This window comes from Eulemur rufifrons, chromosome 6, assembly GCF_041146395.1.
Source record: "Eulemur rufifrons isolate Redbay chromosome 6, OSU_ERuf_1, whole genome shotgun sequence".
NCBI classification, from domain to species: Eukaryota; Metazoa; Chordata; class Mammalia; order Primates; family Lemuridae; genus Eulemur; species Eulemur rufifrons.
The window spans coordinates 62,282,233-62,291,854 of NC_090988.1; positions in this window are offsets into that span (position 1 = coordinate 62,282,233).

The following is a 9,622-nucleotide window of genomic DNA, read 5'->3' on the forward strand; positions in this document are numbered from 1 at the left end:
GTGGCACCTTAGTGATGCTGTTATGGACTGAATTGTGCCCCAGCAAAATGCACATGTTAAAGCCCTAATCCTCAGTGTGACTTGTTATAGGGATAGGTCCTTTAGGAGAGAAATAAAGTTAAATGAGGTCTTAAGGGTAGGGCCCTAATCTCATAGAACTGTAGCCTTGTAAGAAGAGGAAGAGAGATCTCTCCTCCCGCCTCCCTGCCACATGAAGATACAGCCAGAAGGAGGCCATCTGCAAGCCAGGAAGAGAGCCCTCACCAGAACCTGACCATGCTTGCTCCTGGAGCTCAGACTCTAGCCTCCAGAAGTGTGAGAAGATAATTTCCTGTTTGTAAGTCACCCAGTGTATGGTGTAGAGCTGTGCAAACTAAGACACACTTTGATATAACCCATGCAGTCACCCTTAAGACATGAGAATACGGTGTACAATCAGGTGTAAAGAAAACTGGGTCTGTTCCTGGCACTGTATTTCCTTCCATGGTTTGTCAATCTAGAAGACAGTAGGATCTAGTTAGTTATTTTCACCTGTCCTATAAACCGCAAAATAGTAATTAATTAATAAATATGCAAGACTCTTCCTCCATGTCATGTAGTAAAGTCATGGTTTTTCTTTAACCAGCTATATGGTAAGTCTATTCATTCAGTTTGTTTTTAACAAGTAAAAAAAAAGATGGGGCATCACATAAATGTACAAGAATAGGAGACTGATAAATTTTGATGCTTTGACTACATAACTATAAACTGTTGCTTTAGGAAATTTTGAAAAAATTATATATGTGATATCATATTAAGTAAAAAGTTAAAATAAAGAAGACATAATCTGATTATAATGACATAAAAATTATAAGGATAGTGTAAAAATGAGAATAATTCTAATAGGTGGTAGAAATATGAATCACTTTTCTCCTACATTTTTATTTTCTGAATGTTGCAAGATGTTCTTTTTTATTATTTATAATTTTTTAAAATAAATTCAAAAGCACCTGTGGGTATCTTCTGTGGAGAACTGTCTTTTACTTATCAAATCGACTATGTCTTTTATTAGTTATTGAAAATTCCAATTGTGATTTAAGTTTCATTTGATTGAAAGCACTGTCATTTTAAATACACAGGGTAAAAAATGACTAAATCAAACCAACCAAATGTTTCAATTTTAATGAGATCTGAAAGCTCTAATTTAGCCAAATACCTTCGAAAGACTGCTGTTCAAGATGAAGGTCGTGGTAATTAGATATATTCATCTCATTATAAATATGAAGATTGTCCAGAGCTTCAAGATGGAAATGAGATGATATGTAAAAAAAAAAAAGGAAAGCTTTCAACCCTCACCATAGCTGGATCTTGATCTCTAGGTTCAATTATTCACTTTCATAATTAAATTTTCCTTTTTGTAACACACAACCTTTGATTTAAAAAATCATTCTTGGCCGGGCACAGTGGCTCATGCTTGTAATCCTAGCACTCTGGGAGGCTGAGGCAGGAGGATCCCTTGAGCTCAGGAGTTCGAGACTAGCTCTGAGCAAGAGCGAGACCCCCTCTCTACTAAAAAAATAGAAAAAATTAGTCAGTCAACTAAAAATAGAAACAAAAAATTAGCGGGGCGTGGTGGCTCGTGCCTGTAGTCCCAGCTACTTGGGAGGCTGAGGCAGGAGGATCGCTTGAGCCCAGGGGTTTGAGGTTGCTGTGAGCTAAGATGATGCCATGACACTCTAGCCTGGGTAACAAAGTGAGACTCTGTCTCAAAAAAATGAAATAAAAATAATAAAAATAATAAAAAATCATTCTTATTTTATTTATTCATTCAAACAGATATTTGTTCCTGTCAATGCTGTGACAGTGATGAATAAGGTACTTCTTATAGAACCTATATTCTATTGGGGCAGACAACTATTGAATAAATAATAGCATAAGTACTGAATTACAGTGCTAAAAAGGAGGAAAACAGATTATTAAGAGAAGATGTGACAAGGCCCCTGACTTCATCCAAAGAAGGCGAAAGACTTCCTTTGAGGAAGTGTTGATTGAGCAGAACTCTGGGGGCAAATAGAAAATAACTGGGCAAAGGAGGCGTGTGAAGTGGGGCAAGTGCTGTAATAGAGAACATTGCAGGAAGCTGAAACAACGAGCAGAAAAGTCCACTCTTCTCAGGAACTGAAAGAATGCGGTTGAAATGCATATACCAAAAGGGACAGTGCCCAAGAGGAAGCTGGTGAGCAGGCATGAGGAGCTTTGCTGGCCATGTTGACATCTGTGGTCTTTGCCTTATGAGCTATGGGAAGTACTGAATGATTTTAAGCAAAAAAGTTACATTGTACTTTTTAAAAAAGAGTATTTTAGTTACTGTTTGGGAACAGTATTAGAGAGAGGAAGAAGAGATACGAAGCTATTTCATTAGTCTTTAAAAATTATTTTTAATGTAGAGATGGGATAATTTCATTAGTCTTTTTAAAAAAATTTTTTATTTAAAGATGGAGTCTCACTATGTTGCCCAAGCTAGAGTGCAGTGAGTATTTATAGGCGCACTGTACCCTTGATCTTCTAGGCTCAAGGGATCCTTCAGCCCTACCCTCCCAAGTAGCTGGAACTATAGGCACATGCTACCATGCCAGGCTATTTCATTAGTCTTAATCAGAGATTATAGTGGGTTGGCCTAGCTTGTAGCAGTTGAGATGGAGAAAAGTGGGCAGTTTTGAGATATATTTAGGAGTAGAATTGCCAAACAGCTAACTCCTGAAAAGTCAAACTATTAGATATGGATTTAAGTTTAAAAAAGAAAAACAACTTAGTAAGGATCAGGGAATTCCCTATTTAGAAAGGGTAACACAGAAGTTTTCTTTGAGACAATGACATTTATGCAGAGACTAAAGTATGATATGGCAAGGTCAGATTCATGCCTAAAACCTAATCAAAACTTCTAGATGGTTGGAAGTATGCATATATGCGTGTGTGTGTGTGTGTGTGTGTGTATATATATATATATATATCTCTCTTAATATATAGAGACACATATAGACACAATTATTTAATTTATATAAAGTGTAATAGTTTATAGATTGCACATTTGTTTCACATATCTTTATGTAGACTGTGAATACATGTTAATATTATATTTATGAATATATGGGTATTCAAATCATGCCCTTAGAACAATGAAGAACTCTGAGATGATCAGGTCATATTCCTGTTGAACACTGGACTAACACATTGGGCTATTTAGCCTGGCTGGTTTGCTTGGGAAATAATGGAATTAGAGAGTATGTTTATATTATATAACTTAAATTGTACCTACATATATAATGCTACTTTTTTGTTCTTCCTCATTCCTAAGAAGGACTCATAAAAACTGAAACCATTGGTTTCAGGCAAAGCCAAACATAGAGCACAACAGAACACAGCAGCTGCACTGAAAAACCTCTAGCTGTCTTCATTTCCTTCAACCTTCTGGAATCAGATTCATTTCTGCCTCGTAAGAAGGTCTGAATAGGAAAAGATGAGTTGTGGCCATCTGGTACTTCTGGGGAGATGCCACTGGATCATGAAGAAAAACTCATAGGCTGGGAGTTAGGAAATATGAGTTCTAACTCCAGTTCTACACCTGGCTTCCTGGGTTGCCTTGAGTTGATGTTTTTTCCATTTTTGTTGCTATAACAGAACATCCAAGACTAAGCAATTTATAATGAGTAGAAATTTATTAGCTCATAGTTCTGGAGGCTGGGAAGTCCAAGATTGAGGGGCTTCTTGCTGCATCATCCCATGGCAGAAGGGCAAATAGAGGGGGAGAGAGGGAAACAAAAGGGGGTCAAACTCATCCTTTCATAAGGGACCCACTCCCACAATAAGGGCATTGATTCATTCATGAGGGCAGAGCCTGCATGGCCTAATCACCTCTTAAAGTTCCCAGCTCTTAATATTGTTACAATGGCATTTAAATTTCAATATGAGTTTAGGACAGGACAAACATTCAAATCACAGCAGTTGATTATTTGTCCTCTGTGGGCCTTGGTTTTTCAGCTGTGGAATTTGTGGTAGATTAAGTCTGGGGGCCCAATAATACTCATTCAGTGATTCAAAAGGAAAATATGAAGCCTCCTACCTAACATTTGCCATACAAAGTTTCTTTAATTGTTCATCAATTTTTTTAACAAATGAGAACCCACTCTGTGCCCTGCATTATGGTAGGCATCAGGGCACACACCAATGAACAAGGACAGACCAGCATCCTCACGTAATTCATATTCTAGTGTCTGCAGTGGACTCTGTGCAAATCCCAGGTCATCTTTAATAAACAGTTTAAAAAAGTTTTTGTTTGTTTGTTTGCTTAACATTCAATAAAGGAAAGCTTGTTTTTTCAATGCTTAATCTTAGGCATCACCACCTTTCTCCAGAAAACCCTTCCTCTGAAGACTTCTGTATGTCATAGCATTTTGGGCTATAGTATTTATTCATGTCATATGTATATTTACATAGTTTGTATGTATATTTACATACAAACAAATAATTCCTATGGAGGTGATATGTTGGTGAGAGTCACCTCTGTCAGACTACACACTCGCTGAGCAAGTGCCCACTCACCTGCAGCACCCTTAGCACGGTGCTGGGCCACAGTAGATGCTCGGTGCATACTTGCCAAATGGATCTGGACTGCTGGAGTATGTTGTATCTGAAAACCCAAGGCCTCACTGACTTGGGTAGGAAGAGCCGCTCTTAGAGCAGGATTACGCCTACAGCTAATTTGATTCTTGGGCTCTTGCCAGGTTTCCTTTGCGCTATCTGCCCTTACCTGCCCCTGCATTCTTCTGCCACCCAAGGCTCCCCAGGTCCTGCTTCCACAGCTGCCGGCTTCCCACGACAGGCTGCAGATCCATTCTCAGCAGTGCATGCTCTGGCATAGGGGCCTCCAAAGTAGAGCAGGGCACATCACAGGGAATACCGTAGAAATTCCACTGAGATATGAGAAGAAAATATTAGAATATATGTGCTAATATATATGCATGTATATACATATATACACATACATATATAAATAAATATATACACAAACACATGTATACATGAATATACACACATGCATGCACATGCATGCATGTGTGTGCATGCGTACATGCATGTGCTTATACACATATGTATACACAACACACATACATATAAAACACATACACACATATATATATTCATACGTATATACATATGCATGTAAAGTCACAGGCCACATAACAATGTTTTGGTCAACAATGAACCAAATATATGATGGTGGTCCCATAAGATCACAATAATATATTTTTACTGTATCTTTTCTATATCCAGATATGTTTAGATACATAAATATTTACAATTGTGCTACAATTGCCTATAGTCTTCAGTGTAGTAACATGCTGTACAGCTTTCTAGCCTAGGAGCAGTAGCCTATACCATATAGCCTAGGCGTGTAGTAGGCTAGACCATTTAGATTTGTGTAAATAAATACACTCTATGATGTTCTTACAAAGACTAAATTGCCTGAAGACACATTTCTCAGAAAGTACAGCTGTCGTTAGGCAATGCATGACTCTATATACACACATATATACCTATATATGTACATATGTATATACACATATTTACTCTTTATCAAGAAAAGGAGAAAAATTAAGAGTTACTAACATTTTATGTGTGAAATGACATCAGCAACCCCACTTGGCATGCATGTCTCCTGGCCTCTTGGTGTGTAGTGTACGTGGGTCATGGGAAGGGAAGGAAGGGGAGCTTTCACAGCAAAGAAGGGGTTCACTGAGGGTTCAGTAAGGTAGATTTACAGATTACATTATCTGGTTGTAACTAACTCGCCCTCACAAAATAGAAAAGTAACTTTAAAACATCCCTACCAGAAAACTACAGTTTGAATATAATGCCAACAATGACCAATACAGTTGACCCTTGAACAACAGAGATTTGAACTGCATGGGGTCACTTATGCATGGATTTTATCCTGCCTCTGCCATCTGAGGCAGCAAGACCAGCGCCTCCTCTTTCTCTTCCTCCTCAGCCCACTCAACATGAATAGTACGAGGATGAAGACCTTCCTGATGATCCACTTCCACTTAATGAACAGTAAATATATTTTCTCTTCCTTATAATTTTCTTAGTAATATTTTCTTTTCTCTAGCTTACTTTATTGTAAGAATACAGTATATAATACATATAACATATGATATGTGTTAATTGACTATGTTATCTGTAAGGCTCTGGTCAATGGTAGGCTATTAGTAGTTAAGTTTTGGGGGAGTCGAAAGTTATACATGAATTTTTGACTGTGCAGAGGGTCAGCTCCCTCCAACCCCACCTTATTCAAGGGTCAGTTGTACTTACGTGGTATCTAGTATATGCCAGGCACTGTCCTAAGTGTTTCATTTCTGTTAACCCAGTCAACGCTCACAAAAATCCTGTGATGAAGGTATTGTTTTTACTCCCATTTTAAACATGAGGAAACTGAGGCATGGAGAGTTTAAGAAAGTTGGTAGTCAATGGAAGAGTGGCAATGCAACCCAGGCAGTATCTCTCTAGAGTCAGTGCCCCCATCCATGACATCATGCTGCTTATAAACACAAGGAGATGAGAAAATGGTAGAGCAAGGGTTTCTCCTCCTCTTGGTACAATATCTCAGGCAGACATCTTAGGAAGTGAAAGCCATAGCAATGCTTTCAAGTCTGACAAGTGTGATAGTCAAACAAATTGTTAAGAAACTATTAAGAAGATATTGAAATAGGGATTTGCATTCACTATCTTTAATGATGAATTTTGTCCTAAGTTGTTTATTAAGTCTTGAAATATTGGCCAATAATAGTAGGACATGTACTGAGTTTATAAATAGATTAACCAACAAGTAGGGCAAGGTGTTGTGCACCTGTCTGTAGTCCCAGCTGGTAGGGAGGCTGAGGTAGGAGGATCATTGAGGAGGCCAGGAGTTCAAGATCAGCCTGAGTAATACAGCAAGACTCCCATCTCTAAAAATAAATAATAAAAGTAAATTAACCAACATATATAGTGTTTTGTTAAATAAGCACTTGATCAAAAATTCTGGAGACCACTGCCCTAGAGATTAACAGATAGCTAAATAACTTTCTGTAAGGGTTCAGAAGCTCACACTCTGAAATGTTTATTGTGGTTCCTCCCTGGGAAATGATATTGGGTGCTGAAAATAGTTTTAAGATAACATTTTCACTTATTCCTTGTAGACTTAAATAACGTTGGAATTTCCCGAACTATGAAACATTTTGTAAGGAAATTTAAAGAACAAAATTTATTCTGTCTCCTTACTAATAACCAAAACACACCTAACCGCATGGCAATTAAGATCTTGAATGAGGCCAGGCGCGGTGGCTCACGCCTGTAATCCTAGCACTCTGGGAGGCCGAGGCGGGTGGATCGCTCGAGGTCAGGAGTTCGAGACTAGCCTGAGCAAGAGTGAGACCCCGTCTCTACTAAAAATAGAAAGAAATTATATGGACAACTAAAATATATATATACAAAAAATTAGCCGGGCATGGTGACACATGTCTGTAGTCCCAGCCACTCGGGAGGCTGAGGCAGTAGGATCGCTTAAGCCCAGGAGTTTGAGGTTGCTGTGAGCTAGGCTGACGCCACGGCACTCACTCTAGCCTGGGCAACAGAGTGAGACTCTGTCTCAAAAAAAAAAAAAAAAGATCTTGAATGACATTTGCAATCTTCTCCAGCTCTCCCCAGTTGCTTTTGCCTCACAGGAATGTCTTCACACATGTGTCTCTATTGTGGTCGTCAGCACTCAGGTCTGTCTTGGCCATTGCATTAAGCATGTGACCCAAACTGGACCAATCATAGGCCAAGGGGCCCCTTTTTCTCACTGTAGAACATTCTATCAATCATCTTGAGGCTCAGATCCCATGTTGGGACAGAACCTATTTCCCCAAACTCAGGATTTTATGTACACATCTATTGTTAAGTCTTTCTATTATATTTGGTTGTTTGACTTATGGCTAGGCCTGTCACGTGTGATTGTGCAAGTTGTGCAACACACACCGATGCCTGGCTAAGGGTGAGTGGAGGCTCAAGTCTAGCCCAAGCTCTGCTCACCAAGCTCTGAGCTTTGGAGTGCCTTCCCCAATTTATGCCTTGGCTAGCACTGTTTTAACTAGATTGTGAGCTTCCTGAGAGTAGAGAATATTCTTAGTCATCTGTTTGATACAATCCCTGGCAACAGGCCTTGTCAGAAGGCTCTCAATAAATATCTGTTGAATTGAATTTCAGAGTACATTTTCAGACATAAAACTCTGACATGCTCCATCATTTTTAATCTTCTTTATTTAATTATGCAGGAAATCAGTCACCACGCTGACTTTATGCTCTCTTAAGCATCTATCACAATGTCAAACACCTTAGGGATATTTAGTGGAGATTAATTTATTATGATGAATGACCTTCGCTCATTTTCTGTTCTTTCTATCATATTTTCTGATCCATTTTTATGACCTACCTTTTAAATTTTATTTATTGTATTTTGTCTTCCAAAGAGACTTGTATGATTGTAGTGCTCACATGCATAATAAATTTCAAAGTTTTTGTAGTTAAATAAAATGAGACATCAAGTCTAGCTAGGAATTTATGATTCCTCATAAACAACAGTGCCATATAAACAATACGAATCCAATAAATGTTGATTATTGACAAAAATGGTAATGAGGATTGGAGTTAAAAGTCTATACTCTGCCTACAGATTAGAAAATGAGATAATAAAGTTTCTGAAATATTTTTAAATAAAAATGACCTAATTATCTGTTCATGTGGAAAATTTTATCACCAACAAACATCTGTGTGTCATTTTCAATTTTTTTCTAGCAGAGGACTCATGTAAACAGATGAGAAGATAGTTCTTTACTTATGTGTATTGGTCTGTGAAAGATCTTGACTGACAAGTTTAGATGGTATTATGCAAAAAACTACTTGCTCTATAAGATGAAGAGGGAGGAAGAGGAAAAGGAGGAAAGGGGTAGCAACTGCTAATTATCTTTTTTAAAAATATGTTCACTTTTAGGGAGGGAGATTGATAGTTTTCCAGAGAAGAAACAACAAGGATTAAACAACTAAATCTTTAAAAAATGATGAGAAAGTGGGATCATTCAGTCTGGTGAAAACCACTAAATAATTAGACCATTTTGAACATTGAAAATGTGAAGAATCAAGCAACAAAACCCATTGGCTGAAATTTTAAAAGAAAGGTCCAGAGACTTCAAATCATCCAACTCAGTTAGAGTGAAAGTGATTAGTCATTGCTTTATTCCAATATTGATAGATTATACTTCCCACATAACCATCCAGAAGGTTAAAAAATAGTATCTATGGAAGCAACTGAGTCTTTACCTGTGATGAAAGACTTTGGAGTCAGACTGCTTGAGTTTGAATCCTGGTTCCACCATTTATTTATTTGTCTTATAACCTTGACATGTTATTAATACTTAATGTCTCTACTTTGTTTCCTTGTCTGTAATATGAAGATAATAATTGTTTCCAACTCAGAATGTCATTGTGGGGAGTGATAAGATACTATGTGTAAAATACTTAACTGGACCATAGTAAGTGCTTTATAAAAACTTGCAATTGTTATGAG